The sequence below is a fragment of the Leopardus geoffroyi genome, chromosome C3 (genome assembly GCF_018350155.1).
Source record: "Leopardus geoffroyi isolate Oge1 chromosome C3, O.geoffroyi_Oge1_pat1.0, whole genome shotgun sequence".
Classification (NCBI taxonomy): Eukaryota; Metazoa; Chordata; class Mammalia; order Carnivora; family Felidae; genus Leopardus; species Leopardus geoffroyi.
This window is the reverse complement of record NC_059338.1, coordinates 105,405,337-105,431,805: the sequence shown is the minus strand read 5'-3', so window position 1 is coordinate 105,431,805 and position 26,469 is coordinate 105,405,337. Positions and strand designations below refer to the sequence as shown.

Here is a 26,469-nt window from a genome sequence, read left to right as displayed (position 1 = left end):
AAGTATGCCCTTGGCAGGCAGAATTGTCTGGCCTTTAATCCTGGCTTTTCTACCTGTGCGACCCTGGGCAAAGTGCTTAACCTTTTGTGCCTAAGTTTCAATATCTATAAAACAAAGACAATAACAGTCACTTATTTATGGGATGATATTACCTGACGGTGTCACTAAGAGGATTAAATGAGTATGTGCACTTCCAACGGTCCCTTGCACAAAGAAAGTGCTAGTAAACGTTGACTCCTACTCTGTTTAACTGTCTCCTCTGACTGGATCAGATGCTGAAAGATAATTCCCACTCAAAACGATGCGAGTGGAAGAAAATGATATAAATGACTGTATTCAAAAACAAAAACCCCGAACGAAAGAACCAGAGAAGTAGTCTGAAGAAACCATCTGACACTATCTCTAGGATCCGCTCCTCATACTAAGGTCCAAAATTATTTGGTGATGTCCTAAAGTAGAGCAATAAAAGTTTCCTTGTCTACTAAACCACTTCCAGTTTGACTCTTTGGCCTTTTTATTAAGTCGTCTAATGTCTCTTCCTATTTTCAGATGAGTTAAAGACCAGGTCTTTCAGGCAACAGCAAAAACCTCAAGTCCCAGGATCGAAGTCTCTGCCAGACAGGGCCAGGTTTCTGCCAATGCATCTCCCGGGTGTCGATGGCCGACTCCTCATACGCTTGCCTGGTAACAGCATGTACAGGAGCTGAGATGAGCACACAGACTAACTTGTAAGCCACGCCCACCCTGCTATACCATCCTTCACCAAACCATCCTTCACCAAAGGAAAGTTTTCTATGAAACAATAAAGTTCCCCTTATAACTCGGTAGAGTAAAAACTTTTCCAATCAAAAGACAATGAGCTTTCATTTGAAACAGTGGTTCTTTGTAGTCACCACCCGTCTCTTCACTCAGCCAAGAAAACAGGTCAGGTCTTTATTGAACTGCCTGCTTGTGACATGATTGACAAGTTTATCAGCTTCATTAAGTACTTGTCTTAAATCTGCACACGCATTCTGGAGGGCAACGGTTTCTTTGTATATAAGGGCACTGAGGAGACACAGCTTTGCGGTAACAGCTTGAATATGGAGACAGATTTCTCATGTTGCCAGCCAGAGCTTCAGCCCATCCATGCCTACCCTAAATTCTTGCTTCCAGTCCATACCGCAAGTTATCAGTCAGTTGTCCGTACAAGCTGGCCAAAGTTGGCAGCATAAAATATTTTCATGGGCTTCTTCACTTGACTCATAGGCTGTCATACTGACAATCCTAAAAAAAAAAAAACCACCAGGATTCAGAATATCACTTGGGTTTGCCAGTTTTCAGTGACTCATTTCACTTTGTTGTACCGATAAAAATGGCTGCTCTATATCGGCTGCCATTTCTGTCATTTATTTTGCTGGACAGAGATCTCTCGTCAGTCATTATGTTTACTTTGATCATCATTCTCCGCTTTTTTTTTTTTTTTTTTTTTTTTTTTTGGTGTCAGGACTGACAATTTGTCAATAAACTTAGCAGTTCCAGGCTTTGCAATTAAATATAATCATATACATTTGGCTTCAGCAGAGTTTACACTTTTATCTCCTGATACACTGTATTCTGGTTGTAATGTTAAGTTGCTCTGATCATTTTTATATGGTATTCCATGTACATTTCAAAATGATGCTTGATGTTGGATAAATTTATGCCAGAATTTAGGAGCATCTCCAAAATGTGTGATGCATCATAGCATCGGTTCATTTTCATTGCCAGTGCATTGGTAATCCACATTTCAAAGAATTACCACTACATATGTGTATGCGTGCTTTATTGTTTTGTTGTCATTTGCCTTGTTTGTGTCTGATATTTTTGCAACGCTGACAGGCAGTTCCGATATTTATTCATGTGGTCGTTACCCTCGTCCAAAGACAAACACCTTTTTATTTTATTTTATTTTATTTTATTTTATTTTTTTTAATTTTTTTTCAACGTTTATTTATTTTTGGGACAGAGAGAGACAGAGCATGAACGGGGGAGGGGCAGAGAGAGAGGGAGACACAGAATCGGAAACAGGCTCCAGGCTCTGAGCCATCAGCCCAGAGCCCGACGCGGGGCTCAAACTCACGGACCGCGAGATCGTGACCTGGCTGAAGTCGGACGCTCAACCGACTGCGCCACCCAGGCGCCCCGACAAACACCTTTTTAAATCTCAATCAGCAGAAATGCTCCCAAGTCCTTCACAATTTCCACCTGTCTTCAACCATTGGATTAGATAAAAAATAAGATCAGAATCCCAACTCCAGTGCACAATGATGTATTCTCACACATCGGAAACTAAACGATTGTCAATTTCCAAAAGGGATGTTTTGATTTATCTTTGAAAAGAACACACAATGCATATAGGACTTCAGTGTTTGAAAATCCATTCTAGCAAATGGCTTTTTTTTTTTTTTTTTTACATAGCACTTATATGTTATTTACTTGTGTATTGTAGTCATTTTTATGATGTCACTGCTCTCCCCACCACCTCCTGCCCCAGGAATGGAAGCTCCATGAGGTAGATTTTTGTCTGTTTAGATTTACAGCTGTATCCCCAGCATGTAAAATGGAACTTGATGGCTACCAGGTGGTCAATCAGTATTTGTAGAATAAGGGAATGAATGGACCAGCAGTACAGACATAGGGTACACGGAAGACCCAAACTCTTTCTCTCTCAGCTCTGCATGCTCAATGACAGCCTTGTCCCTGGCTGGTTTTGTGGTCACAAGATGGCTGCCAGAGACAGTTGGCATTATCTTGTCCACATCTATGAGGAAAGAGGAAACACTTGAGTGGGTCAACTTCCGTCTTGTGCCCTCCTGAAGGGGGTGGTAATATATATGCAGATAGATAATGGCTTAAACTAATCAGGACCCATCCTTTCTCTGACAGCCAAGTTGAAGAGTTAGAGTGAGCATTTCCTGGACAGGTAATGGGCCATGTGGACGTATGGGAGTATGGAAGTTGAGGTAGAAATGGGTGATAGGAAGCCAATACTCTCTAGTACAACTCTATTGATTTTTAAAATATCAAATAGTTCAGGGGCACCAAGGTGGCTCAGTCGGTTGGGCATCTGACTCTTGGTTTTAGCTCAGGTCATGATCCCAGGGTCATGGGATTGAACCCCACGTCAGGCTGTGCACTGAATGTGGAGACTGCTTAAGATTCTCTCTCTTTCTCCCTTGCCCCTCTCCCCTGCTCATGCGCTCTCTTTCTCTCTCTCTCTTTCTCTCACTCAAATAAAAAAAAGACCTACTATGTGCCAGGTACTGCTCTAGGCACTGGGATGCAGCAATGAACAAACTCCACCCTCATGGAACTTATCTTTTATTGAGGGGAGATAGGTAATTAATAGACTATTAATAAACTATGTAGTCTATCAGGGAGTGATATGTGCTATGGAGGAAAATGAAGCAGGAAAGAGGTTGTATGTAATGACTAGGGAAGAGGCAGCTGCAGATTTCAATAGAATGAGTAAGGGAGACTTTCCGGAGAAGGGAACATTTGAACAAAATTTAGAGATGAGGGATCAAGCTCACGGATATTGGGGAAGGGGCTGAGTTTAAAGCATTTTAAGTTCCAGATACTTGTAGAACATCTAAGAGCTTTTCTCCTATAATTAAGTGATGATACATAATACAGATATTAGGCTCGGATCCCACCCAGAATGGGAGATAGTAGGTTGCCCTTTTAAAACCTGGATCAACCCAGAGGGGCTGATCCCTGAAAAACAGATTAACAAAGACTGAAGAATTTTTAAACAAAATCTTTCCCGATTGCTTCATCAAATTTGAACTTTTTAATTTTATTTTTATTTAAATTCACGTTAGTTAACATATAGTGCAGTATTGGTTTCAGAAGAGAATTTAGTGATTTATCACTTATATGTAACATCCAGTGTTCATCTCAACAAGTGCCCTCCTTAATATGGGTGCCCATCACCCATTGAACTTTTAAATAAACTTCTATGAGAGAGTATTACTATGTTCTACAAATTTGGGGCACTTAAATTCGGTTTATAACACTGGGTACACTGGGTAAAGCAAACTTTCCCTACCAGCCTTACAATTTTGGTGGAGGAAAGGAGACCATGAAAATATAAAATGAAAAATATAAGAGGTGAACACACACACACACACACACACACACACACACACACACACACACACTATCCAGAAAAGCCTTCCTGCCTGAGGAGTCACCAAGAGGTGACATTTGAACTGGGAGGGCAGGATGGGGGAGAGAACATTTCAGACCAAGGAAAGAGCATTTCTGGGGAGCAGGGGAAAGGACAAGAACATTCCAATGTTGAGGGGACAGGAAGAGCACAGGATAAAGGGCTTATGCACACTTTTCTCTCCAGAGATAAAGTAGATTGTCCTCGCTTTGGGAATCAGGAACACTGGTGAACATTTCTGTTTTGGACAAGGTCATTGGACCATTATCTGGTGAGCATCTCCCTTAACCAAAGCACATGCTTGGGACCCATTGTTCTGCTAGAGGTTCAAGAAAGAGACCAGGGATGGAGATGGACATTGGGAAGCCAACGGTGAGGACAGCTGGGATAAAGTGGGGAAATGCAGGGTGAGAAAAGATGGGGCAGGACCGAAGCAGCCCCACATGGGGTATGAGGAAGAGCTGGTGCTCTCCAGAGAAGTAGAGGGACTGGGCTGGACGAGGCACGGGCCCGATTTGCTTCAGTCGGCCTGAGGAAGATGGGAGCTCCTTGAGGCATTTGCTCTTCTGGACAACTCCCTCCTGTGGAACTCTTTCCTCCCCAGTCTATGGATCCCCAGTCTCTCCTCTCCCTCCCATGCCACTCCAGAACTTTCCTTGGTTCTTTCCTTGGTTCTTTGGCTTGATTATTGGATATTGACATCTCTTAGAATTCTGCCATGGCCCTCTTGCTTTGTACTCCAGCTGCACTTTCCCACTGCATCCAAGCCTATGGCCTTCATTTAGGCTCTTCCTGCTTTGGCAAGAAGGAGATGGATTGGAAGGAGGGAGGGAGGAAGGCAGGGAGAAAGGAAGAAGCGGAAAAAACTTCCAGAAAACACTGCCACCCAAGTTATTGCTTCGTTGTCTTATTTTACTATATTCAAAACTTTTTAGGGATTTGACCTTTGATTTCTACAACTCGATGTAATACTGGCATGGTAATAGTGTTTATTAATCAGGGCTCAAAATATCTACGGTACTTCATTTTTTAACCTGGCATTTTCTCAAAACTGAAAAGTACACAAGAAAGTCTGCACATGGGCTTGGCCAGGTGTTGGTCTACTTCTCTGACTCTCTTGTTAGAGTGCAGGCTGACCAGCACCCCCACCTTAGATCTACCTAGGCAAGAGGAGCCCCTGTCCTGGTCCTGTGCTCTGTGCCCCTTCTCGCTGGTCAAGGAGTCCACAGAGCCACAGGACCAAACCTGTCCCTAGGCCATTCCAGATCCCAGAAATTCCTAGATCCCAGAATTTCCTGCCCCAAATGTCCCAACTCAACTCTAGGGCCTATGCAGGGCCTCTTTTCTCGGCCAGTCCTCTGGAGCCACGGTGGTGCTCAGGCCTGAGGGTGGCCTGAGGCTCTGTTTGTAGGAGCGTGTGGCTGAAGCTTGGCTCTGGGCACTGGTGTCAGCCTGCATCCTGGGAGGCCCCTCCGGGTGTGCTGTTGAGCAGGGAATGGGAGGAGAAGGGGCCGGGAGGGAGCCCTGCCCATGTTCCACATTCCAATGCGAACTCCAAAAAGCCTGCTGGTTCTGAACTTGATCTGGGACTTCCAGGGCATTAGGAAGTTATTCGTCAAGGTAGAGAGAAACACTGCATTCTAATTAACTGTTTATGGGTTTAATAATTGAGAGATTGTTAGATATGCGTTACACGGGCCCAGGCCGTGCAAATGTACTCTTGGCCCAGGCCGTGCAAATGTTAGAGGCATACCAGGTGCTAAGAGAGGAATGTCACTTTTGCAATATCGGCGGGTGGACCATTTTGAGAGAAGTGATAAAGAGGAAACTGAAGCACTTCCTCTGCCCACCCAGGGGCCCTGGGAGAAATTTATGCTATGCAATTTCAGAAACTAACAAATACTATTTCTGGCACTTCCTTCTAATGTACACGCCCTTCTCCCTATATATTCTCAGTAGTGTCAGATGTAAAACGGGCTCGCCTCACATCAGACCCAGAAGAAGTCCAAGGAAGTGCAAGCATTCCTGACTTAAAATAATCTGATAAAAATATTCTTTAATCTACTGGGAGATATTAAAATGCATATAAACATATTCTTTGGTATGAACATTACATTTCATTGATATATATATAGTGTGGGCGTTTGGTTATATCAGTGAGTGAAATCTGTTTTCAAAAATCTGGAAAGCTCTTGGTTCTGTGCTTCTGAGAAAGAGCTTCTGGAGCCATGTTCCAGGGTCCCCTCAGAGATAACATTGGTTTAAACTGCCACCTGCTCAATGGGCTTCCAAAGCTTTATCTCCAACCCCGGACTCTCTCTCCTGAGGGGAGCTCATGCACTTGCCCAGTCAACACCTCTACGTGCCCCGCACCCCAACTCAACGCGGAGGAGTCCATATTGGTATCCCGTGGCTGCCATAACAAATTAGCCCATTCTTGGTGGCTTACAACAACAGGAATTTTAGTTTTTCACAGCTGTGGAGGCCAGAAGTCTGAAGTCAAGGTGTCAGCAAGGCCACGCTCCCTCTGAAGGCTCTAGGGGAGGATCCTTCCTTGCCCCTTCCAGCTTCTGGTAACCCCAGGCATTGCTTGGCCATGGCTGCCAGGAATCCAATCTCTGCCTCCATCTTCACATGGCCTTCTCCTGTCCCCTCTGCGTCTCAGATTTCCCTCTGCCCTCCTCTTACACGAACACCTGTCATTGGATATAAGGCCCATTCTAACCCTAGGATGATCTTATCTCAAGATCCTTAATTACATCTGCAGAGACTGCTCTTCTAAATCAGGTTACATTCACAGGTTCACAGGATAGGGTTGGACAAAGGACATGTCCAAGTGGATAAACCACTATTTAACTCACTACATGATTCATCGCATTCCTTCAAAACCAGTTCCTTCTGCCAGCTCCGTCGAGGGTGGGGAGGGGTGTACCCACGTTTCCCAAGTTGACATGGGAAGTCACCCTTAGACCATCCCCTGCTTCCCCCCGCCCCCCGCCTCATATCCAGTCAGTCACCAGGGCCGTCGATTCACTTGTGCTAGCGCTCGAATCCGTCTTCTCCCCTCTGGTTTCCACGGCCACCCTTACTAGCCTCCTTTGTGTTTTTCAAACTCCCACCTCAGGGCCTTTGCATGAACTCTTACCTCCCTCTCTGGAAGGTTCCATCTCTTAAGCTTCCCAGGCAGACTCACCCTTTTCACAGAGCTCTCAGGTCAAGTGTTAGGGCTTCTGAGAGGGCTTCCCACCCCACCCCATGTACCTCAAATAGCTCCTAGTGATTCTACCAGGTCACTCTACTTGATTCTTCCAAACCCCCCTCCCCCCAACACACACACAATTCCATCAGGACAGTCCTGTCTGTTCACTTCTGTAACCCCAGTCTCAAAGATAGTGACGTGTGCCTATCTGTTATCTCTACTGAGCTCCTTTTCAGATGTCAGCATGCACGTACTTACCACTTCTTTCCTCAGAAACCTCTCTCAAAGTCAGCAGTTTGCCAAACTCAACGCCAGCGGACCACATTGCAAACACCGCTTCCTTGTTCTTTCTGTGGTATTTTACACCTGTGTTTCCTCCTCCCGGATGCTTTCTCCTCCTTGACCCCCGAAGGAGGGTGAATATATCATTTGTCTTCCAAACTGGGCCACTATTTAAAGAGACAAAGGGCACTAATGAATTATTACGCCAGGCTAACCATCATAAACGAAGACTCTCTCCCAAGGTGAACCCAGACGTATGGTCTCCCTCCCTCCAAAACCTCCCTCTCCCTTCCGTGGCTGTCTATCCTCAGACTCCTTTTCCTCCCTCTACTCTTTAAATGTGTCCCGGGCCCTCCCCTGCTGTCGTGCTACACCATCGCCCTGTGTGACCTTACCAGCCATGACTCAATCTGTCTACATGTCCCCGTCAGTCCACCGTGTCTTGATTTCTGTACTCCACGTACAAACCCAGCTGCTGGCCAGAAGTCTCTACCTGGATGTCTCAGCAGCAATTCCACATCGACATCTAAACCAAACTCATGATCTTCAGCCTCAAACACGTTCTCTTGCTGTTGATGAATGGTAAATGGGTGGGGGGTGCGGGTGGGCGGGGTATGGAGGAAGTGGTGGTTAACAGCATAAGTTCTAGAACAGGTTCTAGAGTTATGGCTGCCTGGGTCCAAAGCCACATCCTAGCCATGCGTGGTAGGGCCATTATTTAACCTTTCCAGGCCTCCGTGTCCTCACCTGTAAAGTGGAGACAGAAGTGCCTGTCTCTTACGTCGGTTGCGAGGGTTCAATGAGACAATAAGGCCAAGAGCAGATGCTTATAGGATGCCACACATGCTGGGCATTTCTATGGGACTGATGTGTATTATTTCATTTAATCCTTGCAACAGCCTCGTGAGGTAAGTGCCATTATTTATCGTTATTACTGCTGATGATGATGATTTAAAAAACAATAGAAGTAGGCTCCAGGCCTGCGTGGGGCTGAAGTCAAGAGTCGCCTGGTCTACCTACAGAGCCAGCTAGGTGCCCGGGGAAGTATCGTGATCATGCCTCCTTTACAGAGGAGGAGCCCGAGGCACAGAAAGGTTAAGTAACTTTCTCTGGCTTAATGGCAGAATTGAGCTTCAAATTCAGCAAGTCTGGCTCCAGAGACCTTTTCTCAAGCACCTCGATGTCCTCTGGGTGCCAGGTGCTTAGCACAGTATCCGGCATATAATAAGTGCTCAGCAAGTTATTTCCACTTTCCATCCAGTCCCCCAAGCCATCTGCCCAGGAGAAGGCCTATTTTCCCTATCCTTCCTCATCCCATGTGTGTCAAGTCCTGTCAACCACATTTTATTTTATTATTATTTTTTTTAATTTTTTTTAACGTTTATTTATTTTTGAGATAGAGAGAGACAGAGCATGAACGGGGGAGGGTCAGAGAGAGGGAGACACAGAATCCAAAACAGGCTCCAGGCTCTGAGCTGTCAGCACAGAGCCCGATGCGGGGCTCGAACTCACGGACCGCGAGATCACAACCTGAGCCGAAGTCGGACACTTAACCGACTGAGCCACCCAGGCGCCCCATCAACCACATTTTAAAGGGCTAGGTGCTTCTCCCAGAATTTGCTTATTTAATTATTAGTCTATATTCCTAGTTTATTGCCCAATGACAATTGATATTGAGAAGTCCACTAGCAGGGGACCAGGTGTGAATGGAAAGACCCAGATCTCTGCCTCTAGCTTGAGGCTTTTCCTGCAAACCTCAACTCTGCTTTCTTAGAAGCCTGATGCTGCACTGCCGTAAACACAAGCCCGGGCCCACATGCTGGAGGATGAGAGAGAACATGGCGTGGGGACGGGCCGTCCCTCCTGGGGCCACCTGACCAGCCAGCACCCAGCCAAGCCAGCAGCTGGCCACAGACACATGAGTGGACCTGGCCAAGGGCAGAAGAACCACCTTGCTGAGCCCAGACCAAACCGCTGACCCGCAGAAAGGGAAGTTAAATACATGGCTGTTGTTTTCAGCCACTAAATTTTGGAATTGCTTGTTATGCAGGCAAAGCTAACTGATCTGCTTAGATGTCCTGTTAGCTTAAGCTGCTGTAACAAGATGCCACAGGCTGGGTGGCTTAAATTTGTTTTCTCACGGCTCTAGATGCTGGAGTCCTAGACCAAGGTGCCAGCAGAGCTGCTCTGTGGTGAGGCTTCTCTTCCCGACTTGCAGATGGCACCCTCTTGCTGTGTCCTCCCATGACCTTTACTCTGTGTGAGCCCAGAAAGAGAGAGAGATCTCTGGTGACTCTCCCTCTCCGTATAAGGACATCAGTCCTATCAGATTCGGGCCCTGCACTTATAACCTCACTTACCCTTAATTACCTCCTTAGAGGTCCCATCTCCATATACAGTCACACTGGGGGTTGGGCTTTGACATAGGAATTTGGGGGGCACACGACTCAGTCCCTGACAGGTATCGATCATCAAGAGGAAGTCGGGCCCATGAGAGCTGCTAAGATCACTCGAGCGGAGTGTGAGGGGGCAGAGGAGACCCATCAACTAAGGACAAACGCAGGGTAACGATAGCCTTCCCGGGGCCGGCAGAGGATGATGAGCCCCGGAGGGGACGGAGAACGGAAGGCAGAGGACAGACACACAAGGAGAAGCAAGCGAGGGCTGAGGAGGCATTGAAGCCGAGCCTGTTTGTAAAGAGGAAATGAGCAAGAGAGTCCAGTGCAGTCGGCAGAAGTTAGGGGCCAGGTGGTTTTGGCCAGGTCCTTGGTGGACTGAGGAACAAAAGGGAGATAAGGCAATGAGAGAGCCGATAAAGCTTCCAAGAGGCTCGGATGAGAAGGAACAAGAGAAATCTGGAACACAGGATCAAGAGGAGCTTTTTAGGACAGAGGGACTTGTGCATCTCTGTGCAGCAAGAGGCGAGAGCTAGAAGCAAGAGAGGCTCGCAATGACGGAACAAGGTCTGGAGGAGGCAGGGAGCAGGTGACAAGAACTAGCCTGTGTTAGCACTTGCCAACGTGCCAGGGCCGTGCTGAGCTCTCTGTGGGGCTTATCGCATTTAGTCCTTCCGTCAACTCTATGAGGTAAAGGCAAGGACGATCCCATTTCCCTGATGAGGAAACTGAGGCACTGAGGAGATTAAGAGACCTACCCAAGATCACACAGCCTGCAAGTGATATAAATGGGATTTGAACCCTGGCAGCCTGACTTTAGAGGCTAGGGGGATCTGACCCGGATTTCGGCCCGCTTCTAAAATTAACAGGAAAGCGCGGTGGGGACGGTGGTCGCAGGATCGGTAGGGGGCAAGAATTTGATGGAGATCATGTGCTCCCGGAGGCCTCAATTTTGTTTTCCGGTAGCAGACAGGGAGCTGAGCGTTATGCCTGCGGTCAGGAGGGAACATAGAGGGAGTGAGGAAGGCCCAGAATAGGAGGAGGTTGAAGACGACAAGACTCAGGCCGGCTACTCGTGCTGGCGAGTGGCGCTGAGCTGGGAGTCCCAGTTGGTAGCGGTGGAGGCGGCATTTCTCCAGCGGCGCTCCGGGGTCAGGAGAGGGGAGGAAGGGGCACAGTGGCTGCCGGGCCAGGGTAGGAGGCTTGCCGAGGGGGTGCTGCCAAAGGGTGGGGGAGAGGGCCATGGCTACTGGTGGGAGACCGCGGTTCCTGACCCTGGCTGCATTTGAAGGCACAGGAGGGCTGAGCCCCGTCCCGCAGCAATTACCCCTGAATCTCCCGAACTGGGCGTGTGTTCGTGGTCCCCGGTGAGGACTTCTGATTCCATTCCAGTAGGGAGTTGAGGCCGAGGCCGGGAGGGTAGGGAGGAAGAGGTACACGCAGAGGAAGGGAGTGGAGGAGCGTGGAAATGGAGGCGTGAGCGCTAGCAGGGGAGGAGGGACACCTCAAGGTCTGAGTTGTTCTGCCTTAAGGGCTGGGAGGGCTGCAGACTTTCTACCCCCTCTTTCACACCCATATTCCTATGGCCAAAACAGGACGGGATTGTCTCCAACTTTTCCCTTCATCCTTAGAACAGAGACCTCCGAGGGGCTGGACTAGGGGAGGCCTCAGGAGCTGTCTGAATGGAATGTTCTTCCCACGTGACCAGTCCATCCCAGAAGAGCCACCCAGGAGCGACATCAAGAGTGGGTTATCTGCAGGCCTGGGTATATCCCCCAGCTGAGGAATTTCTCAGGGAAAAGAAGAGTGGGGAATGGGTGAGGATGGCTGAAAATGGGAGAAGCATATTCATTTTATCCAACCAATATTTATTGAGGTCCAGGCACGGAACTTGTGCCATATTGCCAGGCAATATCTAAACACGACAGGTAATGTGACCTTGGGTGGCACTTCCCAGAGCCTTCTCTGGGATGGAAACAGTGTCCCTTTAAAAACAAACAAACAAACAAACAAACAAAACAAGGTGGGGTGGGGAGGTGGGATCCAAGCGCAGATAAGTTTGGGACACATTGGGTTACAGAGAGTTAAACGCATTTACTCCCTGCAGGACTTCTCAGAGCCTTTAATCTGTTAACATGTTCTGAGACTCTCCAAGAAGTCGAGAGGCTAGCATCATCCTAGCACGCTTGACCCCAGGTCTCTGTCATTCCTGGCCGACCTAGAGGAATGAATGATTCACGGAACATGCTTTGGGAAGTGTGATATGGTGGCAAAGAGCTCAACTTTGAAGTCATAAGACCTGGCTCCCGACGCAGGCTGTGGTGCGCGTGACCTTAAGCAACTTGCTTATGTCCATTTTCACATCTGTAAACTAGAGCTCCTAGTGGCTCCTTCCTGAACTTGTCGTCAGGAGTAAATAATGCCCCTCAAGCACTGAGTGCGGTGCCTGGCACACAGAAACCGCTCGCGAAAAGGGCACTGGCCTGGTTGGGGAGATCCTGGAGCCTGTGTTCAAATTCTATGACGTGCTGGCCTGAAAAACTGACTGGGGACCAGGAGTCAGAGCTTCTGTCTTCTACCTAGTTACTTGGACATAAAACCCAAATGGCTTTCAAAGCCTGCGACCTGACCAGAGAAAGGACAGTCAAGGGGAGGAAGGCAGGCAAGGGATGGGGGAGGAGGAGGGAGAGAGACTCCTGTTTCCATTCCTGCCCGAGGGAAAGAGACTATGGGAATCTGCTGGCCGTGGGCTGCTTTGGCTTCTTGCAGAGGGTGGTGACAGGGAGGGGAATGGCCAGCCAACACCCCTGCCCCCGGGACCCCAGGACTGTGACTGTGCGAGCGGGCACACAGGAAGCCACTCCAGGCCAGGCGGGTGCCGAGCAGCTGTGGGACTTGGCCCCCATCCCAGCAGTGTCCTTCCCGGAGGTGACGCTTAGAGAAGGAGATTTCCAGAAAAGCTCCACGGCCCTGCTTCTGGCTGACGTTAGTGCCTCTGGAAGGCTTTGGGCTTGGGGGGACTTCTACCTTAAGGGACGACTGGGGAAAGGATGTCCCTCGCCCAAGTGCTCTGTCCCATTTCTTTGGGGCCCTGCTGACGTGGGAACAGATGATGGTGTGGAGGGGGAAGGCATCCGAACTGGGAGACATCGCGTAAGGAGGGCACCCCATCCTGCAACTGGGGTGCTGTTCCAGAGACCCTGGGGTATGTCCCCACTCCCCGAGGTTCCAGACCCCACCTCTCCACTCTGGCCCCTAGAAACCAGCCCCCATGGCCTCCGTGACACACAAAAGGTCTCTTTTCATTCTCCTGACCTCGGGGGTGGGGGAGGGGAGAGAAGTGCCACCAGGGGACACCTACGAATAACCGTGATCTCCATTTCACAAGACTCGGAGGTCAAACATCGTGCCCAAGGTCAACAGCCACACCAGAATTTGAACCCACATCCTGTTCAACACCACGGCTTGCCCTAACTGGAGGTTCGTGCAGGATCCCCAGTCTAACCTCTGCCTATGTCCTGGTTGGCTGCAAAAACAAAAGAAAACAAAACCAAGAACACACACATGCATAAATCAGTAGGACATCTCTGATGGAAGGAATGTGAATCCTGCTTTTTGTCCTTTCGTAAGGAAAAGACAGAATCGCAGAGCCCTGGTTCACAGAGCTCTGTCAGCTGCCTGTGACCAGGACCTATCGCTTTTTCCAGGAGCATACCCCATCACCACCAGACGGTTCAGACAGCCCCCCCCCCCTTCCCCTGGCTTCTGGGCTGCCCCCCACCACTCCTCTAGTCTCTTTTTCTAGCCAGGGTGGGGCCCCTGGGGCTCATGGCCTCGGGCCCAGAACTTGCCTCGCCTCCTTTCTTGGCAGCTGCTAGCCATCTCTGCAGTTTTTGGCCTAGTAAAACCCTTTTTCTGCCTGCCCAGGGGAGAGTTTTGATTGGCTTCAGCTGGGATGACCTCATCCTCTCCAGAATTTGGGGATGTTCCCATTTTCCACTGCTCCACCTTCCTCCGCCCCCACCCCAACCCGCCCAAGCTGTGGAATCCCCCAGCCTCACTGGAGAAGGCGAGCATGTACCCTGGATTCCTGCCCTCTCCCCACCCTAGCGCTCCCGCTCCCCCCCCCCCTCCCCGGGCTGTCTTTGCTGCCCCCCACCCCCACCCCGGCTTTGCCCCAGCCCCTCCTGCACATTCCCTTGGCCCTCAGATTCTCCTTTCCCCTCCACGGGCCCCTGCTCTCTTTCCGGGGCTTATGGGAAACTGCATTATTTAAAATAATCATCTTACCCTTGTGCCTGCCCTTTTTGGTCTACATTATCTAATTTAATCTTCACAATAACCCCGTGATTCTCCGGTTTACGGGTGAAGAAATGGAGACTTAGCTGATGTAACCTACTCAAGACAATCTGTTAGTGTGGATGGAGTCGGGGTCCACATGTAGGTGTGTCTGGCTCCAAGGCCGCGACAGAGTGCTTGTCACATTGAGAGACGCTGCTGGCTGTGCTCACATGAGGGATCCTGCCAGCCACACATCTGGCTTCCCTGGAAGGCTCAACAGCAGATCGCATTAGCTCTACCTTCCAAACGTTTCCAAAATCTGACCACGTCTACCGCAGCCCCTCGGCTGAGCCACCTCTGCCTCCCACTGGAATTTACCGAGATCCCCCACCTAATGGGTCTCCTGCCTTCACTCTCCCTGGCCATTCTCCACACAGCAGAGTGAGCCTTTAAGGTGTTCTATCTGATCATGTCTGTCCTCTGCTCAGAGCCTTCCAGTGGCTCATGTCTTACTCAGAGTCGATGCCAAAGTCCCCACAGTGGCCTAGAAGGCCCTCCACACCTGCAGTCCCATTATCCCCCCACACATGACCTCTGATTTCACTCCTTACTGTTCTCCCTCTCTGCTGCAGTTCCACCAGCCTCCTTGCTTGTGCTTCAACACGGACAGCAAGGTCCTGCTTCAGGGCCTTTGCGCATGCTGTTTCTGCTGTCTGAAAGGCTGACCCTCAAATAGCTTCATGACTCAGTCCCTCACCTCCTTCAGGTTTTGCTAAAATATCACCTTTTCGGTGAATCTTACCCTATTCGCCTTATCCCCTTTGTCCTGCCCAAACCCTCTTCACTCCCTGCTTTTTCCTGCCTATAGTACCATCACCCAGTGACATTATTTTACTGATTTATTAGGTAATTATCTGCTCCTCCTGCTAGAATGTAAGCTTCATGAGTTTAAACAATTTTCTCTTTTTTTTTAACTGCTATATTTCTAGTGTCTAGAATAGCACTTGGCACATAGTAGTTTCTCAATAAATCTTTGTGGAGGAGAGGGAGGGAGAAAGATGTTGGTCAGCTAATTTTGAGTGGTGCAGACAGAAGGGAGTCTGGACAGGCCTCTGAGCATCCTGGCCAGATGTTGGGAAAGCTCAAGTTTGGGGCCCATCCCCCAAATAGAAGCAACCTGCGGACACTTAGTGCTGCTTCTTTGCAGCTTCAGGACCAAACTTTGACTTGAGTCCCTGGAGAGGCCAGTCCCAGGGCAGGCTCTTGGGAAGCAGACTCTGGGATGGAATTGAGTGTGGGGGCTCGTGAGGGCGTGCTCTTCCGGGCAACACCCAAGGAAGGGAGGGGCAGGAAGCTGGAGTGACTTGGAGACGTTGAGCTCTGATTTAGGCCCAAGGACAACCTCGGCAGACAGCACGAGACTGGAACTAACATAGCCCCTAAGAATTGCCACGTAGTAGGCTGAAGCTCTGGGCCTTTATACCCCAGCCTCAGCCCGTCACCGGCTGGGGGCCTGGCCTCGGCCTCGTGATGCTCTCTGCAGGGAGGGGCTCCCCACAGCTGGGGCGGCAAGTGCTTTCTGAAGGGGGGTCCGGGCGCACGGCCGTGCCACCACAAGACCCTCAGTGTGCGTTTGCCTTATTCACTGACGACCTCACCCACCCGGAGGGGTCCCTGAGACCCCAGAAAGGAGTGAGGTGGATCCCAACAGTACCCCAGTCGGGTGTGACGCAGTCCAGAGCTGGCCATCTTCTGGCGAGAGAACCAACCAAGACAAAGTCTAAATTGGGGCCATACGGATGGTGCTTTTTTTTTTAATTTTTTTTTTTCAACGTTTATTTATTTTTGGGACAGAGAGAGACAGAGCATGAATGGGGGAGGGGCAGAGAGAGAGGGAGACACAGAATCAGAAACAGGCTTCAGGCTCTGAGCCATCAGCCCAGAGCCTGACGCGGGGCTCGAACTCACGGACCGCGAGATCGTGACCTGGCTGAAGTCGGACGCTTAACTGACTGCGCCACCCAGGCGCCCCCGGACGGTGCTTTTTTAATTAAAAGAAAAAAAAAATGCAGGAGGGGAACACTCCTTCAGTAGAGCAGATGTCCGTCCATACCTACGTGGAAAAAAGACTTGAGCCATCGGCGTGTCCCTCCAGGAGAAAGCATAGAAAATAAGAGATTCTACTTAGGAAGTCCTCGAAAGTGGTAGGTGGGCTTTGTCCTCTATAGTCACGGGTCCCATGTGATAGATGTGTCGTACAGGAGAGAGGCTGGTAGCCAGGAAGAGCCGGGAAGGAGGCAGCATAGGGTTTGGCTAAGAGCTGGCGTCAGACTCTCTATGGTTTTGAATATCGGCTCTGTAACTCTTTGGAGGGGAGATCTTCAGAGGCGACTGGACTGAACTGTGTCCGCTTCTCTCCCCCAAGACAGGTCCTAACCCCGATACAGAGAACGGAGTCTTGTTTGGAAATAGGGTCTTTACAGAGGTAATGGTCAAAATGAGGTCATGAGAGTGGGCCCCAGTTGAACACGACCGCTGTCCTTTTGAAAGGGGAAATTTGGACTCAGGCGCGCACCTGGGGAGAATGCCGTCGAAGATGAAGGCAGAGATCGAGATGATGTAACCACAAGCCACGGAACGCCACGGATTGCGGGCAAACGTCGAAAGCTAGGAGAAAGATGCGTGGAACAGGTCCTCCCTCACAGCCCCCAGAACCAGCCCTGCAGGCACCTTGTTCTCAGACTTCCACCCACCAGAACCAGGAGGCAATAAATTGCTGTTAAGGGGCCCGGTTTGTGATGCGTTGTTACGGCAGCTGCAGCAAACCAATATACGGTAAGTCTCTTAAGCTCGCGGATTCTGATTCTCTGCTTTCTCACCTATACGGGGATGATACTACCTCTCACAGCTGCAGCAATGACGTACGATTAACCATCTCTGTCGTAATTCCAGGCACAGAGAGTGCCCTTTCTATGTCACTGGTGGCGGCTCTTAGGCGTGAGAGCAGCTCATGGCCAAGGTCTTTTCCTACGCCTGATTTCCCCCAGCCATCCCTTTCTTGTCACTGTCCCAGATGAGGACAGCCACCCAGCAGCGGGTTCTGTACACTGACTGCGGTCACTTACAGTTACTGCTGCTGGGTGGTCCGCAGGAAGGAAAGGATGGGAAGGCCGGACGTTAGAGCCTGTGGCATCCTTCCTATGGCCCGCGTTAACCCGATGCTGATCCCTGCCTTGTGGCTTTCAGTACGCAGACGTGAAGGAAGGAGAAGTTGCCAGATCAGCCCTTCCAGATATTTAAAATGACTTCCAGGTGCCTGGGTGGCTCAGTTAGTCAAGTGTCCAACTTTGGCTCAGGTCATGATCTTGTGGTCCGTGGATTCAAGCCCCATGGTAGGGTCTGTGCAGACAGCTCAGAGCCTTTAGCCTGCTGCTTCAGATTCTCTGTCTCCTTCTCTCTCTGCCCCTCCCCTGCTCACACTCTATTTCTCTCTCTCAAAAATAAATCAACGTTAGGGGCGCCTGGGTGGCTCAGTCAGTTGAGCATCTGACTTCGGTTCAGTCTGTGATCTCACAGTTCATGGGTTCGAGCCCCACACTGGGCTCTGTGCTGACAGCTCAGAGCCTGGAGCCTGCTTCAGATCCTGTGTCTCCCTCTCTCTCTGCCCCTCCTCCCCTCACACCCTGTCTCTCTCTCTCTCTCTCTCTCTCTCAAAAATAAGTAAATGTTAAAAAAAATTATAAAAAACTTCTTTAAAAGATAAATAAACATTAAAAAATCAAAATTACTTTCAAAAATAAGTAAGCAGGAATGAAATGAAATAATAAACAAAATAAAATAAAATAAAATAAAATAAATACAAGACTTTCAGTAGCGCATCATTATCGAGAGCAAATAAATAGACACTTAAATCACACCCCTTATGCTCAGCGCTGATCTCCAAGGAGTGATCTTGAACATCCCTGTTTGTTTCAGAGAAAGGGAAGTCATGAGACCAAGCATTGCCCCACTTCTAAAGTGGAAAGTGAACATAACTATCGTCAATTAAATGTGTACTGTTTATTATAGCTAACCTACCTTGCCTTGCTATGTTATAAAGGTTGTGAAGTTGTGGGTGTTGTTTAATATGTGATACACACACTTAAAAGTTCATTGCAGGCCTTTATATAATCAATGTGATGTGTGTATTTTGTAGGGCCTGGAAAATAATTTTACTCTTTTGAATAATTGTGGAGATTTATAGTCACTATGGCATTGGTCTTATGGTATATTTTTTGGCTGTATTTATGATTCATTTGTTTAGGAACCTCCAATTGTAACATTATTCCTTTTGGAAGATTTTCTACTTCTCCTTGACACCTTACAACGTATCTTTCTTTCCTCTTTGCTTCCACAGCTTGTGTTGTTAATTTTGTATCATAACAACATCTACCACAGCTAAAAGCTTTTATTGGGGGGTGGGGATTGTGAATGCGACATATGCTTATTTTCTTAATTTCAGAAAAGATAGCAGAGTATAAAAAAGCAAATAACGTCTCCCAGAATCACAACCTCTTAGAATATTTCCTTCTTGTCTTTTTTCTCAATCTGAGCATAAATCAGTAGTTCATGTGTAAGAGGAACAAGGGGGAGTAGAGAGCTGTGTCTGTGGCAAAACTGGGACAGATGTGGGCTTCTGTAGGGAAGTGGTGGGGCAGCTGCCAGGGGCTGATGCTCTAGAAGGAGTGAGGAACCTTCTGAATGAGGGCTCGTCCCATGGGGACAAGAGGTCAAGCAGATGTCTTTGCCTTAGTGAGTGAGCCCTCGTCATTAAAGAAGGGCCGCATCTGAATATAATAACCTAGCTCAGCCTGAGAGCTCAGAACCTATGGAATCAAGTCTGGGTCATGTGGGGACGGGGGTGGGGAGGGGTTCCTGACGTGGTCCAGCCATGTCAGGCATTGCAGAGTTGTTTCACTGAAGAACAGGTCCTAGACCTGCTTCATCATCAGCCTTAGGTGCCCAGCAGGGGTGTGGTACATATTACACCGGGAAGAGGGGGAAGCGATCATGGAAATCACGTGTTAGCGGCAATGCCTGGACTTAGACATGAGCCCCATGGGAAACACCCAAGGGAAACTTCTAGAAACACTTGGTATGAGCTCGCAGAGGCAGATGGGAGGAAGAACATGCAAAACTCAGGTGCCTTTTGCTGCGATGTGTTGCTTCATGACTCTAGCCAGACAGTGAGACCACTGAGAGCACAGTCATGTCATATTTAACTTGACTCCCGTCACCTAGCTCATTGCTTGCCTGGCATATAGTAAGTGCTCGGGGCATGAAGTTTTTGCTAATTAAATATCCTCTTTTAAATATCTTCTTTTTGATAATCTGATTTATGACATGGTTTCCAGGAACATGCTATGGTTAAAAATGGGACTCCCTGACCAGAAAAATGAAGTCAAGATGCTGCTCACAAACTCAGCATCAATGAATCTTGGCATTCCCTTCCCCCAAATTCTCTGGCTCCCAGAAACCCATTACGTTCAGAAGCACTGGGATTAGAAAAATGCTGGAGTTTTCCATCAACGAATGCCCTTGAGCCCTGACACTTTTCCTCATTATTTAAATGGATCTAGGAATAGAAGAGAGACCAGAACCAACCAAGCCACCTCCTCAGATGGACAGGAGCCTGGAGACCTGGCCTTTGTTTTACTGGTGAACTGGGTGTCAGCCATGTGTCTGGCACTGTGCTGGATATCCCAGGGGTTCTAGACAAACAGATCTCAGCCCTTGTCCCTGGGGACTTTGTCACTAGCGAGAGAGATTAACTGTTGCAAAACCTCTGTACCACAGAGCTGTTCAGGGCAGTGTGCAATCAGGGAGCAATAGCACAGATGAAGTGGCCAGAAGGATCTAGTGAGACAGAGACCCTGGGGGCCAGAGGCAGGAGAAGACTTGGTGAAGAAGGTGGGGAACGAGTGGGCGTGGAGGACAGGGTCATCTTGAGGTTGAGAAGGAAGTCAACTAGCAGGGTTCCCCTCCAGCTCTACCCTGTCACGCTGTGTGCCCTTAGGTTAGTTATGTCACCTGTCGAAGACTTAGTGTCTATAAAATAGTTCCTACCTCACAAGGCTGTTGAGGAGTAAACGATATGCACAAGGTGCTTAACAAAGTGCCAGGCCCAAGATAAGCACTCAATAAATGTCAGCCATGGCTTTTGTTATCAAGAAGAGTGGGTGAAATTTGGAGACGGCTAGGGATTGGGAGGCCTGACCAAGCTTCTGGAGTAGTTCAGTTCTATTTATTTATTAAGCACCAACTATTTATTAAGCACCAATTATTTATTAAGTACCAAGCATTGTGCTTGGCTCTGGGGTAGTGGAGACAGGGGCCCTGCCCTTAAAGAACTGACAGGCAAGCTGGATACAACAAATAGGCAACACTCCCTGTTGTGTTCCCCACAATAAAGCAGGGCGTGTGTAGGGTCGGAGGAGGTCATGTGGCCAAGGCTACAGGTAGCCAAGGAGCCCTTTCCCAGGTGGAGGATCTCAGCTGAGATCTGGGTATGAGCAGGAATTAGCCCACGGGTAGAGGAGGGCCGGACAGGAGAAGAAAGGGAGAGTCTTGAGCAAAAGGAAGAACATTTCAATCATCTGGAGAGTTCAGTCCATTCAAGCCGCTACAAGTCAGTTCAGTGTGTCTGGATCCAATTAGATGGGGAGGGAGGGAAACCGGTCACCAGGGCTCTGAGGCCAATGGAGACCCTGAAAGGGAGGGCCATAAACTCACTGGTGCCTTCCGAGGATTACCTTAATGCCCAATGGGAGGAGACAAGGCCAGAGGAGACAGACCATGATATTTTGTGATCATCCAGGTGAGAGACTGGGGTGGCCTCAACTAGGGTGGTGGTGGAAAAGGGGACAAGGGGACACATTCCAGAATTACTTAAGAGCAAAACTGACCGCAGCTCTTTCTGCCCCATGGGCCCTGCCCCCGTGCTTTAATAAAGATCACCTTTTTCGCACTGAAAAAAAAAAGTGAATCCTGGTCCTCGGGGATCTCCCACTTCCACCACACTTACATCAGGCACGTGAAAGACAGACATGTATAGACCACGCCAGATGAGTAGCAATGGAGGTACGCAGGACACTGGAAGGGTACAGGAGAGGGCTCAGCAAAGGCTGACAGACAGGGCCAGGCCACAGGTAGAGGCTCCTGCCAGAGGTGATAGTGGTGGCCTGGGAGCCACTGGGCAGGGTGTGGACTTACGCTGGTCCTCGGGATCCCAGCAGGGTCACACTTGATGGTATGGGTTGTAGGGGCCTTTGGGGAGCCCCCCTCCCCCACCCCCCCACCCCCCCCACAGAGGGAAGGTGGGAACGGAAGTGGAGTACAGAAGGAAGCAGCTGCCTGCCGGGTTCATCGGAATGGGCGGGGGTGGGGGGGGGCGGGGAGTGGGAGCCCAGAAAGGCAGATGTGCTGCTCTGGGCCCAGGGGAGAAAGAGGAGGAGGAGTGAGCAGGAGAAACTTCGCAGGAAGTGACTAGGCTGATGGAGGGAAGGAATCCACTGCGGCTCGGGGCATGAGGCCCTGTCCAGACGGTACGGCCAGAACCAGGGCACTCAGTACCCAGCACAGGGAGGTCAGTGCCACGGCTACCCTTTCCTGGGTGCCTGCTGCCGCCAGACCCAAAGCCTGCAGACGGGCAGACATCGTGACACCATTGCCTCCTCACCACTGCCACCGTCCATGCTGCTATTCCTCACTTTACACACGCGGCCACCGTGGTTCAAAGAGGCTAAGAAACTCACCAGGCGCGCAAGTGATGGGAAGCCGTGAATTCAACACAAATCTTGAATGCTGACTATGTGAGGTAGGGTTGAGCATTAAGTCCATGGATGTGTATAGAGGACATGGAACAGTGCCCGGGACAGAGGGGGCATTTTCCAAGCGTTCCCCGTTATTATCATGTCGGGACACAGCATCAGGCCCTGGAGATATTGTGGTTAACAAAACGAGAGATTCCTGCCCCCGTGGACCTTAGCGTCCGGCGAGGAAGACAGACGTAAAGGAAAGATGCAAGAAAACATAACACAGATCACAGGAAGTGCCAGGAAAGAAAATGGACTCTATGTTACAAAGTGCCCAGTTTGACCCCAAAGCCCAGGCCGCTGGACCACGAAGGGCTGAGGCATTAGTGGTCGGGGACTCGTTCTGATGCAGGACGAATCATGGTGGCACCTCCACAGCAGGGTTCCTTTACCGGAAGAAGCAGAGACAGACTAGAGCAGTGGTTTTCAAACTGTTTTAGCTGAGGAACCTTTTATTTAAACAGGAGCGTAAGCATAAGCCAAATCCAATGAGCAAACAAACACAAGCTCGACTGCTCTGACTGAGGGCCGAACTGCCCCCCGCCCCATCTGCCTTTCCATTTCCATTCTCCACAGCCCCAGAGGGGCTCCACCAAATTCCCAGCAGGAACGCCACGGGATCATAATAGGACAACATTAAATGAGCACTTACCGACAGCTATCATGACTTACGCTGTCTCATTTCATTTTCTTTTTTTTTTTTTTTAATTCTTTTTAACGTTTATTTATTATTGAGAGACAGAGCATGAGCATGGGAAGGGCAGAGGGAGGGGAAGACACAGAATCTGAAGCAAGGTCCAGGCTCTAAGCTGTCAGCGCAGAGCCCGACGCAGGGCTCGAACTCACAAACCTCGAGATCATGAGCTGAGCCGAAGTCAGATACTTAACCGGCTGAGCCACCCAGGCGCTCCTCATTTCATTTTCCCCATGACCCTATAAAGTCATCTTTTTATAATGAGGAGCCTGAGGCTTAAAGGGGTTGATAACATCAACCAATCAATGGCTGCTTGAAAGAGCTGCTTGGCGGTCACGGTCTGGCGCCCGCCCAGCTGTGTAGCCCCATGGCTGCCACCCCCTCACACACACTCACGTACACACCCACACATACACCCACACATACACTGCAACCACACTTCCTTTTTTAAATCACAGGTCCCCATCTCGCATCCCCGGCCTCGGCACACGCTTTTCCATTCTTCAACCAGTATGTTAGTCTCTTAGTGATTCTGTAACAAATGATCACAAACAGTGGCTTAAAACCACACACACTGTCTCATACTTCTGAGGATCAGAAGTCTCCAAAGTGGGCCAGCAGGGCTTTGCTCCTCTTGGAGGCTCTAGGGGGAGAACCCATTTCCTTGCCTCTTCCAGCTTCTAGAGGCTTCCTTGGCTCACAGCCCCCTTCCAGCAACGCCATCACTTGACCTCTGCTTCCATCTTCACATCTCTGACTCTGACCCTCCTGCCTCCTTCTTATAAGGCCTCCTGTGATGACATTGTGCCACCCAGATAATCCAGGAGACTCACAGCTCCACTCCTTAATAGAATCACAGGTCTCTTGCCCTGTAAGGTAACACATTCCTACGTTCTGAGGATGAGGATGTAGACATCTTTGGGGACCATTATTCAGCCTGTCACACCTCACAACCCCACACTCATTCTTCACACCTGAGCTTCAAGAGCATGTCCTCAAGGAAGCTGTGTCTGACCGCCCAGAGGAGACCTTCTGGAGGTGGGGGTCTCACAGCAGCCTGTGCCTCTGCGTCACAATGCTCGTCAGAGTCACAGTGACGCGTTTGTTCGGACCTTATTTGATTAAGGCCATGACTCAAGAGTGTGGGGAGCCGCTTGGTTTTTCCATTTGTGTTTTCAACAGAGTCTGGCACACAGAAGTGGCTCGATCAACATTTGCTACATAAATGGATGAACAAATACAGGACCCTGCCCGAGGCAAGTAGCAGAGGCAGGATTTGAACTCGAGCAGCCGTTTTACAGAATCCCATCCTGTAAGCCTTGCACCCTCACAGCCTTACCTCGCGCAGGCCTGCCGCGGGGCTCAGGCGCAGGGGGCATGTGAAGTCACCTCCAGGACATCTCACCAGGTCATGTGGCTGGCGGGCCAGACCACGCCTGAACACCTCCAGGGGCACCAGTCTGACGTCCAGTGATTTAGGACATGGGGTGGGGGTAGGGTAAGAGTTCCGTAAGCCCTAGCCACGTGGGACTGGGGGCTACGGAGGGACAGGCAGCCGCTGGAGAGGCAGCAGTGGGGGGGTGGCACGAGGCAGGGGCGGAGGGGGAGCCCGTGGGCACGCCAGCGGGAGGAGGGAGAGAGAGCCCAGGGCAGCGCCTCGGGTAGGCCCACGGGGAGAGGCTGAGTGGGGGGGGGGGGGGGGGGGGGGCGATGCCAGCGAGGAAACGAGCTGTCAGAAACTCGGAGGCGGCGTGGGAAAGTGCAGTGTCATGGAAACCAGGGGAGCGAGCAGGTCCATCCGGGAAGAGGCGGCTGCCGGAGCATCGGCGCCGCAGGGCGGGAGCGGGAGTGGGAGGCCCAGGGCCACCTGTCCTCGCGGGGCAGGCGGGCTCGGTCGACCTTCCGCAGGGTGGTTTCAGCAGAGGGCAGGGGAGCCGGAGGTGGAGGCCTAGCGGCTTGCAGGGTTCCGGAGGCAGCAGCGGACCAGACCGCGCGTTTCCGGATCTGGCAGGGGGAGCGGAGGGCGGTTGCTAGGAGGGGCGGCGGCGGGACGGGAGCGCGCGTGTGGGCGCCTGGAAGCGCCTGGGAGGAAGCAGTGGAGAAGCGAGAAGGAGGGCACGTCGTGGGCGTGCACCCGGCTGGACGGGAGAGTCCGAGCATGAGTCAGCACCCGGGGCGCTCAGTCCGTGAGAGGTGGGAGCCGCCCGGGCACCGAGACCAGCTCCTGGCTCCCGCCCGGGTCAAACCGGCATCGCGCTTGGGGCGGGGGAGCTAAGCTTTTCTCCCTGCAGGTGCGAATTCAGGTTGCTTTAGAGAGGACCCTGGAGACCTGGGGCTCAGGCCCCTGAACGCAGAAGCCCAGCATAGCCTCCTGCTCAGAGGCCGAGTGCTCCCCAGGTTCTAGGAGACCTCAGAGGGCCCCACGCCCTGGGCTGGGAGCCTGGTATGAAGCCACTGGGGAGGGACTGGATGGGAGTGTGTAGAACCTCCTGCCCCACGCCTCTAAAAGGTTCTAGAACTGCTCTCCCCAGCCCAAGGGATCCGACAGCCATATGTTGAAGACGTGAGCCCAGTTTTGCACTTTCCACTCCTTTGGCGGGCTGGTGAAGCCTATGGACGTTTTCGCAGGATAAATGCATAAAATATATCAAAATACCAACAACATCTTTCACAGAACTAGAATAAATCTAAGCACAGAAGACCTCGAATGGCCAAAAGGATCTTGAGAAAGAAAAACAAAGCTGGCAATATCACAATCCCAGATTTTAAGATATACTACAAAACCGTAGTATTCAAAATAGTATGGTACTGGCCCAAAAATAGACATATAGATCAATGGAACAGAATAGAAAGCCGAGAAATAAACCCGTGCTTTTATGGTCAATTAATGTAGGACAAAGGAGGCGAGAATATACAATAGGGAAAAGATAATCTCTTCAACAAATGGTGTTGGGAAAACTGGACAGCTACATGCAAAAGAATGAAACTGGACCACTTTCTTATGCCATACACAAAAATATATTCAAAATGGATTAAAGATCTACATGTGAGATCTGCAACCGTAAAAATCCTAGAAGAAAACACAGGCAGCGATTTCTTTGACATTGGCTATAGCAACTTTTTCTAGATAGGTCTCCTCAGGCAAGGGAAACAAAAGCAAAAATATACTATTGGGACTACACCAAAATAGAAAGCTTTTGCACGGCAAAAGAAACCATCAACAAAATGACAAGGCAACCTACTGAATGGGGGAAGAGATTTGCAAATGATATACCCCATAAGGGGTTAAAATACGAAACATATAAAGAAATGATACAACTCAACACCAAACAACAACAACAACAAAATCTTATTAAAAATGGCCAGAAGGCCTGAATAGACATTTTTCCAACGAAGACATACAAATGGCCAACAGACGCATGAAAAGATGCTGGACATCACTCATCATTAAGGAAAAGCAAATCGGAACCACAATGAGTATCATCTCACACCTGTCAGAATGGCTAGAATCAAAAAGATAAGAAATGACAAGTGTTGGTGACAATGTCATCCTCCCCAGCTGTTGTTGGGAG

General features: G+C 49.8%; 1 long non-coding RNA gene across 2 annotated transcripts; it reads right to left on the bottom strand.

Moving 5' to 3' along the window:
* Positions 1 to 507: 507 nt before the first annotated feature.
* On the bottom strand, positions 508 to 25,703 carry LOC123585637. 2 transcript variants are annotated; one of them, XR_006706329.1, is made up of 4 exons: positions 23,483 to 25,703; positions 7,650 to 7,840; positions 1,137 to 1,266; positions 508 to 681 (listed from the first exon to the last, which is right to left on the bottom strand). It is a non-coding gene; the product is annotated as an uncharacterized LOC123585637 (long non-coding RNA). The 2 variants fall into 2 exon arrangements; XR_006706328.1 differs by lacking the exon at positions 508 to 681 and having other exon boundaries at positions 883 to 1,266.
* Positions 25,704 to 26,469: the final 766 nt, after the last annotated feature.